General features: G+C 35.3%; 1 protein-coding gene across 1 annotated transcript in view; it reads right to left on the reverse strand.

Moving 5' to 3' along the window:
• The window catches only part of STXBP5 (syntaxin binding protein 5), a 202,835-nt gene that overhangs the window by 189,919 nt on the left and 2,840 nt on the right, over positions 1-10,076 (reverse strand). The window lies entirely within an intron of this gene.

The raw sequence follows: 10,076 nt of genomic DNA on the forward strand, positions 1-10,076 counted from the left end.
TCCAATTAAATTACCATGTATGTTCTTTCCAACAAGATGCAATATATCTGATTCTAAAGAAAGCGGCCAAAAATCTGAATTTTCTTCTAGGAGCCTTGTGAATTTTTTGTCTGTTTTGTTTTTTGTTTTTGAGACGCAGTCTCACTCTATCACGCAGGCTGGAGTGCAGTGGCACTATCTCAGCTCACTGCAACCTCTGCCTCCCAGGTTCAAGTGATTCTCCTGCCACAGCCTCCCGAGTAGCTGGGATTACAGGCACCTGCCACCATGCTTGGCTAATTTTTGTATTTTTAGTAGAGATGGTGTTTCACCATGTTGGTCAGGCTGGTCTCGACTCCTGACCTCAGGTGATCCGCCTGCCTCAGCCTCCCAAAGCTGGGATTACAGACGTGAGCAACCGTGCCCAGCCATTAATTTTTTAAAAATACATTATTCATTTTTCAGGTAGTTTTTTCCCAGTTATTTTTGACAAACATCTGTAACATCAAAGAAGCCACAATATTTTAATAAAATGTTTACATTCACTTTTATCTTTAAAGGCATCTATCTAAATGTACTACACATATGTATATGATATTAAGAAAGATATTAAAAGCTACAAAGGCAAGTATATTTTTAATTAAAATTAGGAAGTCAAGCTAAGCACTTCAATAATTGAGCTAATCATTAAACTACCCTCAAAGGATGCCTAATTAAGCTACTTTTTTTTTTTTTTTTTTGAGACAGTCTCGCTCTGTCGCCCAGGCTGGAGTGCAGTGGCTGGATCTCAGCTCACTGCAAGCTCCGCCTCCGGGGTTCATGCCATTCTCCTGCCTCAGCCTCCCAAGTAGCTGAGACTCCAGGCACCTGCCACCACTCCCGGCTTTTTTTTTTTTTTAAGTAGAGATGGGTTTTCACCGTGTTAGCCAGGATCCTCTGGATCTCCTGACGTCGTGATCCGCCTGCCTCGGCCTCCCAAAGTGCTAGGATTACAGGCATGAGCCACCGCACCCAGCCTAATTAAGCTACCTTTATTATTATACTAATCATAATTCAATAGAGATAACACCCCAAGATTAAAAAAAAAAACTATAAAATAATCTACCTTGATATATAGAGTTACTGTGTATTATTAAAAATTACTGATTCTTCACTAGGCGCAGTGGCTCATGCCTATAATGCAAGTACTCTAGGAGGCTGAGGTGGGTGGATGGCTTGAGCTCACGAGTTCAAGACCAGTCTGGGCAAAATGACAAAACCCTGTCTCTACAAAAAAATACAAAAACTAGCCAGGCGTGGTGGGCGCCTGGAGTCCCAGCTACTTGGGGGACTGAGGTGGGAGGATCCCTTGAGCCTGGGAGGCAGAGGTTGTAGTGAGCCGAGATAGCACCACTATACTCTACCTGGGCAACAGAGCCAGATCTTGTCTCAAAAAAAAAAAAAAAAATTACTGATTATTTTAAGACTCTTTTATTTGTGACGAAAGGTTAAATTTCAACTAGCAGCAAGTGCTATTAATGAAATTTAAACACAAAAATGTATTTCTTACTGAACATTCTTCTCTGCATATCCTTTAAAAACAAGCCAGGCTGATAAACTAAGGCAGAGATTGGCAAACTGTGGCCTGTGGGCCAAATCCAGCCAACTGCTTGATTTTATAAATAAAGTTTTATTGACGCACACTTATTCTTCAGATATTGTTTTTGGTTGCATTTGTGCTACATATAAGCAGAGCTTAGTAGCTGTCACAGAGACCACAAAGCCTACCATAATTTGCTATCTAGCCTTATATAGGAAATGTTCGCTGACTCCTAAAGACTTAGATCTTCTTTAAATGTCTGTGCACACGCACATACTCATCCACTCTATGATCCTTACTGAAGGACATAAAGTTGATCATTTAGGAATCTGTATGTTCCCTCCTCTTGATTTTATAATTTATACACTCCTACTATCTAATTTCTGGACTCTTGATAAAGGAGACGATACTGGTTGACTTTGCTGATTTGCATTACTTTGGACTGCACTGTATCTTGTCATATCCTGCAACATTCTTCATAGGTTATTTTAAAAGAAAATGCCACTCCATATTACAGCTATAATTTCCAAAAGGTCTATTTTTAGACATTTAATGTCATATATTACTTATAAAGAAATGGCAATATAGAAATCAAAATTTTAAAGGCTCATCTAAGAAAAAGATGGCTAAATAGGTTAGAAGTGGGGATGGAATCAAACCAAAACATATGTCACAAAGACAAAGACACTGGGTTTTAAACACAGGAATTATTTAAACAGAGAAAAGTTTATTCTAGACTTCTAGACTTAAGGAATCACTAAACACATGGCCATTGCGGAACACTGACTGTAAGCAGCCAACTGTGTCAACAATTCTTACCCCTACCTCCTTGACCTCAGCTTACCTTCCCCTCATGGCCAAAAGAAAAAAGATAAGTTACATGGTAAACAGAACTGATGTACAAAATGTATTTAAAAGTAAATATGAGGAAAATAAGAGATTAAACCAACCAACTAGAATTGCTAAATCTGAAAGTAAACGATGGCATTATACTTATTTAAAAATGATTAATACAGATACATAGAAGATCATGAAAAGTCCTTATTTTATGGCTGCTAATAAAGATCAGAAATGTGTTCAAATTAAAGTACAAAATAACTGTATAGAAACCTGAATGTCTCTACAGGAAGTCTGAGTAATTAAATCAGAAAGCACCATAACTTCTCCTTAGAATAATGTGTGCTGCATATGACTAAGGGAAGAGAAATGTATCAAGTACCTTTTGGCAGTTTTGTATGATTACAGTTTTATTAACTCTTAGTTTATTTCATAAAAATCAAGTCAGTAAGCACTTTGTTTTGCTTCCCAAGAACTTTTGTAGAATGACAATATGTTTAAAATCGATCTTAATTCAAATCCAAATCTAAAAGGTATTAATAGTGAAATGCCCTTTTCTCTGTATCAATCTGTTATACTCTTAAACAGATAAACATCTGTTTACGTCAAACCAAAAAACCGTTTCCTTAATCTGCCATCCCAAAATACCAAGTATACCTTCTGATGATGCTAATACAGCAAATCAGCTCAAGAAACTCTCATTTAAACCTCGAAAACAAATACACATTCTGATTATTACTAATTATTACTGCCGTATTACTGATATCCTAATTATTAATTTTCTTCTTGTAGCTGGGCACAGTAGCTCATAATCTTTAATCCCAGCTTGAGCCCAGGAGACCAGCCTCAGCAACATAGTACGACCCCATCTTTGCAAAAAAGAAAAAAGAAAAAGAAAAAGAAAAAAAATACACACACACACACACACATAAAATTATGTGAGCCAGGTAAGGAGGTTCACATCTGTGGGTCCCAACTATTTGGCAAGCTGAGGCAGGAAGATCATTTGAGCCTGGGAGGTCTAGGCTACAGCGACCTGTGATTGTGCCACTGTATTCCAGAGCGAAACCCTATCTCAAAAAAAAAAAAGAAAAAAACTCTTCCTGTAAATAATTGCCTCTTCCAGGGCATAAAGGTAAAGCCAAATTGATCCAACAATTAAGCTTATCTTTTATTCAGTGACACTCAAGCCTATAGTCCAGTTACTTACATGTAAATGCCCAGCAAGTATTACTCCAAGTTATTATACTATACAATTACCAAATTTAGTACTCAAATTACATACTAGCAATTCAAGGGAGATAGTCTCTATAATAAATCTCTAAAGATTAATCAGATCATACGATCAGGAATTCAATATTCTTGTTTAAGTTAATTTATTTTAATTTTACATCCTGACATTTAACAACCAAGAAAGAAGGTAAATTTTGCTAATAGTATTAAAAAAAAGTCCTGGTTTCCTACTTCATAATGAAACTTTATCTGTTATACACAGAAAATGCTACAACCCATCATCTTAGTATTCAATGTGAGCTACTGTTTCAAGAAAGACATTTGTATTAGTTCATTCGCAGGCTCTTTCCTGGTCCCTCCTGTAAACAAAGGTTTACACTTGTGCCTCTACTGACTTGGATTATGAATGTAGTCAATGGACACAAAGCTGAGGGAGCCACAATGGTATGGCGTCTAATACTTCATTCTCTTTAACAGGAACTCAGAACAATCAACCAGAAGATCCCTCTACAGGAACATAGTCCAAAGAATTCCTAAATCCCCACAGAAAAGAAATTCTAAGATCCAAAAGTTGGAAGGATTCTTGGAAATAACACATCCCAATTTCCTCATTTGATAAGAAAGGAAACTGAAGCACAGAGATTTTAGTTCACTTATACAAAGTAAGTCTGAAGATTATTAGAACAAGAATCTCCTAATAATAAGGTAATGGTAATTCTTCCAAAGTGCCTTTACTTTTTCCTTTAGGATGGCAAAATTAAATTGTAATTTCAAATGAATCATACTGAAAACCAAACAGAAAACAAAGAGAATATCCAAAAGAGAAAAAAACTCATCTTACTTAAAGCAGAAAGGCTTACAAAACACGGACCTGATTCTCCAATAGTTAACCTATTCTTTTCAATTCCATGGCTTTTATCACATTTGTTTCCCTCCACAAGAAATCCATTGCAAAATAAACTGTTTCCAAGCAGATTCCATTTCTGGTTGTTCTGAAATAAATGTGCCGATTCCTCCTGCTGCAGTAGTCCATGCTAAGAATCACAACTTACAGCTGATACAGCACTCATTCTTCCTTTTATGCAATGTCCTCTTGAATGAGGAGCTAAGAGTTGAGATATGAGCTGAGTATTTCAAGCTCCTTGTTTCTCCTGCACAACTACAATTCCAAATGACCAAAACTCTTCCATGAACAAAAAGGATGGAGGAGGAGGAAAGTGGCTATGAACAAAAACAATGGGGAGGGAGAAGAGTGGATAAAAATCTGGCGTGGTGGCTCATGCCTGTAATCCCAGCACTTTGGCAAGTTGAGCTCAGGAGTTCAAGACCAGCCTGGACAATACAGTGAAACTCTGTCTCCGCCAAAAATAAAACAAAATAGTGGTGGCACACACCTCTGGTCCCAAATACTTGGTAGGTCAAGGTGGGAGGACTGCTTAAGCACAGAAGGTGGAGGTTGAAGTGAGCTATAATCCTGCTACTGCACGCCAGGGTAACAGAGTGAGACCCCAACTCAAAAAAAAAAAAAAACAACAAATAAACAAACAAACAAGAAAAAACACTGGCTAAATTCTAAACTAATTATTTTACTTTTAGCCTATTTCAAACGAAAATCATTTCCAATTTTTTTCATAGTATAATTATGTTTTATAGAATAAAATTAAGTAGCAAGTCAAAATATTCTAATGCTATCTTTTAAGTACAGTATAGAAAGTCATTAATTAATTTAACATTTACTATATGTGAGAAACTTTCACACACATTAATCTAAGTAGCAATTTTGAAAACTTGTGGTTGAGAAGAACATAACCTTTTTTTTTTGAGATGGAGTCTTGCTGTGTCGCCCAGGCTGCAGTGCATTGGCACAATCTTGGCTCACTGCAACCTCCACCTCCCAGATTCAAGCGATTCTCCTGCCTCAGCCTCCTGAGCAGCTGGGATTATAGGCGCACACCACCATGCCAGGGTAATTTTTCTGATTTTAGTAGAGATGGGGTTTCACCATGTTGGTCAGGCTGTTCTCAAACTGCTGACCTCGTGACCCACCTGCCTTGGCCTCCCAAAGTGCTGGGATTACAGGCGTGAGCCACCATGCCCGGCCGAATACGACTATTTTAAAAACAAACTCAAAGAAAAGAACAGTGCTTTTCAATATTTTTTCCTCAAAGTTTGTATTAGCTACAAAAATAAACGAAATGGAGGCCTTCCTACACAGTTGCCACTCAGTATTCACTGAGAGAAATGACGGACCTGAAAATTAAAGCCACAGAAAAACTCTCATATGGATAATAATCATGTATTATAATAATAATGTAATAATCACGTATCCACCAAAATATCCCTTCATGATCGGAAAAGCTACACACACACATTTTAGTAGATTTAACTGTGACAATCACCTCACAAGCTAGGTAGCATTATTATTCTTATTCAACTGGTGAAGAACTTGGGCTAAATGCCCAACCAGGGGCACCTGGAAGTGTTTTGGAGGGTCTGGGTTGCCACATTGACAGGGGAGGCAACATGGGCATTTAGTAGGTGGGAGACAAGGATATTAAATATCCTGCAACGCACTGGACAAACCTACAGAATTATCCTGCCCAAAAAGCTACCACTTTTGAGAAACACTGACAGAAAATAAATGGACAATGCCAAACAGCTACTAATGACTTTAAACATAAATTCAATAACAAAATCCTGGAAATCACCAAGGACCAGCCAAAAAAAACAAAACCAAACAGTAAAAGTATATCAAATTCTCACATTAAAATAAGAAGTCTAGGCTCCTCTCTCAAAATAACACAATAAAAGTTAAAGATAACATAATTTCAAACTCAACATTTCTCTGCCACTTCTTTGCCAAGTTTTTCACTTCGCTTATAATTGCCTCATTACTTTACTTGCAAAACCTTATCATCTTTAGTTACTCCCTAAGATTTTATACAAACAAGTCGAGCCTTTCTCCAATTCCCATTCTGCCACCCCTGTTTTGGATCCACTTTACTACCTACATGGATTAATAGTTTTCTGTGAGGTTCACTTGGTCCATTCTTTTCATCTATGATACCACTACACCACTAATCATGCTAAAAAATCACGCTTTCTTCCTGTCAGCATCTCCTATTACATAACTACAATTCCTAACTGAACATCATGCAGATACCTCAGGTTAATATTCAGGACCCTCAACAGCCTCCTTATTTCTCCTGCTAACTCCAACCAGCCTCTTTATTCCAACCAGCCTCTTTAGTACTCCTCCAAACTAGCATAATTCCCTTTTCCATGCTTTTGCCCATACTGTTTTCCTTGCCTAGAATAATCTTCCCACTCCTTCCTCGCTGTCATTCTGAATCCTTATTTACCCATGGATAGAAATGTTCATCAAATGCAACAAATTTACATGTAACCTGACTTTGTGTAATGTCAGTAGAGCCCCAAATAATTCTCTAATTTCAACTGCTTATTTAGTTTCAGTCCTTTGGTTAGAACTGGAAACTTTTTGAAGAGAAGGACCACATTTTCATTTCTTTTGTATTACTCCTCTAGAAGAACACATAGCTACTTGAAATCATAAAATTTTTCCTTGAAGAAATCATTTAATACTGCATCTTCATTTTATAGAAAGGAAAAAAAACGAATTCAAGGATATGTAATTATTTAGTGGAAAGAGAGGAACCAGAATTCAGGCCACAATTTATAATCTAATGTTGTCTGACACTCAAGTGCTTGTTAAATCAACTGTAAGGTAAAAAAATCATTTTGTAAGCCTGTCTCCAGCAAGCATTATAAAAGACAATCCATGCCTCGTCAAAACAGAGATTGTCTATATCACTGTATTTTCCACCAGTCAAGAAGACAATGAATGAGGTTCTTCGATAATAATTTGACAATTCATTTTTAAACCTCAAATTTTTACACAAGTTCAGTAAACCTGAAATTCCATTTTTCTGCTCAGTCCTTGAAATATTCACATATAAAATGACCTCATTGTGTTTAGAAAAAAATTTATTTTAAAAATAATATCAGGGTAACCCATGATTACATTACAGTATGAAGCAATTTGAAATTTTAGTAGTAAATCAGAAGTCTAGATAAAGACAATAGCATTATTAAAAATACCTTCACTCTTCAATCTCATATTCTCTCCAGAAGTCAAGAAGGTTTAGCATTCAGCATATTTATATCATCTGTCATTTGCTATACATTAATGTAGCAAATACATTTAATTTATTTTCCTTCATTATTTGTTATATCTTATTAAAGAATTCAGATTTTTCATTAATCCTTATCTACAAACATTAGCTATCAGATATATCTTTCTTGTCTGGTTTTTTGGTTTTAAACCAGAGTAAATAAATCAATTTAGTAAAGTCTTCTGACATTTAGGAAGACATTCATCAGTTAAACTACATATACATTTGAAATTGTAATAGCCTAATCTTACTTCAGAAAACATCGCCTACTTTTCAATCTGCAAGGAAAATACTTTATCTAGAAGTCCATTTTCTGCTCTAAAATGTGATAACTTTTTAGGATAACTGTGTTACAGACTACAAGAGTCTAACATAAGAAGAGAAGAAGTATCAAAGAAACCAATTACAATAGGAAAATCTACGAAAGCTCCAAGTTAATATATACACATTTGTAGTAAATCTGCATGTTAAACCAATGTGGAGATCTGGAATTTAGGTGTCTAGTTTCAAAATAACAAAGAAAAGATACTAACATATATCTTAAAGCACATATATGGAAAATGAGATAAAATAAAAAGGGCTTAGTCATTTTCTATAAATCAGAACCATAATAAACAAAGCTCATAAGCTCATCTGCTACTTAAACGCAACAGAAGGAATGACTAGGTGGTATTACTGGCAAGCAAGCCAATTTATCACTCTGGAATGTTCATAGAAATCTCATAAAAAGGCAAAGTAGAAAGTAATTTGGTAAATAGTTTTCCAGACTTCCTTCTTAGTAAGGAGGTTCTAAAAAAATTTTAGAGTATAACTGCAAACTATGATTACAGGTTCACTTTTATTCACTTATTTAACTATAAAAAGTATACCAAAAGTCATATACAAGTGATAATTTTGGCCACCTGATGCTTGATTTTAATTGGCAATTAGCACTAGGCCTAACAATTTACACCTTTTGTGCCATCTCAATTACTCAAAAGCATTAGGGTAAAAGTGTTGTCTAAGAATCTGGTTTTATAAAATCAGCCCTGCTGGTGGTACTCACTTATAATTATACTAAATTATAAAAGGGCTAGTTTGGCTGTTACAAGGAAAAAAAGTTATTTACCAAAAGAATGTCGAGACCACACTGGGAAAACAGTAAAACCTAAACTCATTTTAAAGAAAAGCAAAATAATGGAAAAATAGCTTATTTAATTCAACTTCACTTTCCTTCTTCTAGTCCAGTTATGCAATTCTTTTGCTGGGAAAAAAAAGAAACTGCTTTCAGTTCCAAAGAATGCATCTAGATCCAACGCTATACTAGTCTTATCTACTATGGAGTTTTGCTGAACACTCAGGACCCACACTGACAAAATAACTTCATTCTCGTCTTCACACAACAACCCTAAACTGGATGGTCTTGATCATTGAGTTCAGGAATAAATATACCTAAACAATTGAAGCCAAAAATATTCTGGTCATAACCATCTAGATATTTGGGCAAGAGCACTTGAGACATACTGCCTCAGAAATTAACAGATTCGCATCTAGGTCAGATTTTATCGCTTATGTAGGTATGACTGCATAGTATTTACTATGTATAGTAGATTTCACTTAGTAACACAGTTCAATAGTCCATCCTAAAACTTCTATTAGCATTTTGAAGACAGCACATTAAATCACAAATAAAACTTGAGGCATTATCTTTATATATATATATATTTCACATAGTACTTCTTTGAAATAATGACCTTAAAATGTAAGTAAAATGCCTGGCACATGTTTAACTCAAATGCAGATTCCCTCACTCCTTCTCAGGAACCAGAAAAATCTAAAATGAAAAGCAGTAAAGCTCCTCCCTTATCCCATATTTCTTTTCTTTCTTTTCTTCCTTTTTTTTTTTGACAATAATAATGTCTATTGAGATCATCTAGTGATTTTTTTTTCTATTTATCATCAACACATTACTCATTAATACGTAGGAAGTAGATATCCTACAGATGGATGAATCCAAATCTTATTAAGTTTAAAATAAGAATATATTTCGGTTAAGTATGTTTCAAAGTCACAGTAAAAGAAAACATTTCAATATAAAAATAGAAAGTGAGTAGTCTGTACTGTTCTCACTAAAAACTTATCTTGAAAAAAATCTTTTGAAGTATTTGAAAAAAATGCTTGATAAAACTAATATAGTTCAAACATAACCAGGAAAATTCTTTCTATACTAGTAGTTTAATGTATAGTAACCTAACAGTTTTTACAAATACATAACA

The sequence above is a fragment of the Rhinopithecus bieti genome, unplaced genomic scaffold, assembly GCF_001698545.2.
Source record: "Rhinopithecus bieti isolate Rb0 unplaced genomic scaffold, ASM169854v2 scaffold_10706, whole genome shotgun sequence".
NCBI classification, from domain to species: Eukaryota; Metazoa; Chordata; class Mammalia; order Primates; family Cercopithecidae; genus Rhinopithecus; species Rhinopithecus bieti.